Raw genomic sequence first — 2,211 nt, forward strand, 5'->3', positions numbered from 1 at the left:
GCATCTAAGAAATAGCAGCTCAAAAAACGAGATATTACCTCAAAGGAATGCCCTAATTGAAATGAGACTCGAATTCAAACAAAGCCCCTTGCTCCAAGCCTTCAATCTCCCAAAATTCCTTCACAAATACATTCTCCAAGCTCCACTCAATCCAACAATGGTGCTTCTTTGTGATTTAGGGGTTTCTGGGGCTCAAGGGGTGATAAAGAGGCCGGGAGGGAAACATAATGATCTTTATATAAGGCTCAACCCCGAGAATTAGGGTTTTCTCCACTCAGCGCCTACTCGCCGAGTCCATTACCCTGACTCGCTGAGTCGGCCACTTAACATGCGACCAAGTCGCGACTCTACTCGCCGAGTCCGCACATGGACTCACCGAGTCACTCTTTCCCAATTTACTCTTTTAGCCCTTCAACTCTACTCTTGATATTTCGGGATGTTACAATTCTCCCCCACTTAAATTAGGCTTCGCCCTCGAAGCCTACAACAACTCAACTCCAGAAATACTCCCACAACGTGCCACCTGGCCTTAATCGGACCGGATCTCACAAGACATACCCATCGAAACTCGAACACACTTTCCCGTTCCTTACGGTGTCCTGACCACTGTCTCGAACCGGGCACCGGATGTACCCTCTGATAACCACACTCAACGATCCGAGAATTACCCATGAAGCATCATTGACCCAAATCTCAACAATCACTTGACCCATAAGGGTTAGAAGCCATGAACCATCGGATCCCCGATCCGAATCCTATCCTATCCAATCCGTGACGACAGAAAGGCCCACTCTTCAATCCCAGAGCAACTCTCATGAGTCCTCTTCTTGCAATCAAGCACCCAAGCCGCACCAACCTTTGCATTCTTGGGTTAGGAGAACCCGTCGCATTGATGACATCTCTAACATCCCCAGGAGACACCACCACTACGCACACGACCCTTGATCAGAATCAAGTTGGGTGTCCCAGACTCCATCCCTACATCCATCCTGAGACTCTTGGCTCTACACCCGCGGAATCCCTTCCGCATCCTCAGCAGACACCCCATCATAATGTCATTCCATACCACTGCCACAGACACAATGTTCGACCATCATACTCCAAATCATCCATTCTCACTACAACTTCCACTTCCGCGAATCGACACTCTCCTCAGCAAATGAGGGTCCGAAACTTCCTCCCATACAACAACACAAAGGGTGGCATACCGATGCACTAATGATGGCTGTTGAAATAGGATAACTCAACCAAGGATAAATACGTGCCGCAACACCCTACAAAATCTAATACACATGCCCGAAGCATGTCTTTGAGCGTCTGAATCGCTCATTCCCTCTGAGGTGTCCTCAGACATCATCATGATAGGCTCTAGCTCATCTCATATCCCTCTTCGAGACTGGTCACCAGGTCAGCTTTTGACTCCACAATTGAGCCTCCAAAGGTCACCCAAATCATGATCCAAATATCCCACTAACTTCCTCCCCGTGACCACTATCCCGGCCTCGTGACACGCAAGTCACGAAATTCTCTTTTCCTTATACAAGAAAGTACAATCCAACCGAGGATCGTCTCCACTCTGATCTCTAGTTTTAGCTGCGCATATCCCTTGCGCATCTCACCACATTCCCCGACAGAGACGGGGACCCCAGTCTCGTCCCCGGTCTAACATCCAGGCTCCAAAAACTCAATACTAGGGCTACTCAAGCCCAAAACTCTTCCACATCATACACTGATCGAAGAACATTCCATCATCACACTCTCTTGACATCTAGCGAGCACTACGGCTCCCCGCGGTATCACAACACCCTCTGACTAGTGAGTACTACGGCTCCCTGCAGTATCACAACACCCTCTGACTAGTGAGTACTACGGCTCCCCGCAGTATCACAACACTCTCTGACTAGTGAGTAGTACGGCTCCCCGCAGTATCACAACACCCTCTGACTCCACTAGTTCGTGCTCCACAGACTATCATAGGTGGCTACCCATACTCATCTCGAATATTCATCACAGACTCTGGAGGCAATCGTCATAACAGATGTCCACCCTTACGAAGATCCACTCTCCCAAGTAATCTCCCTGGATGCCCATACTCGAAGGCTCTCACTAGATCCATAGATACCTGATATACCACAAGTCGTCTCAACTCAAGATTCACGAATAACTTCAAAATAAAGATATCAATACCCGGATACCTCGGAACACCCCCAC

Source organism: Lactuca saligna, chromosome 2 (assembly GCF_052625555.1).
Source record: "Lactuca saligna cultivar CGN05327 chromosome 2, ASM5262555v1, whole genome shotgun sequence".
In the NCBI taxonomy this organism is placed as follows: domain Eukaryota; kingdom Viridiplantae; phylum Streptophyta; class Magnoliopsida; order Asterales; family Asteraceae; genus Lactuca; species Lactuca saligna.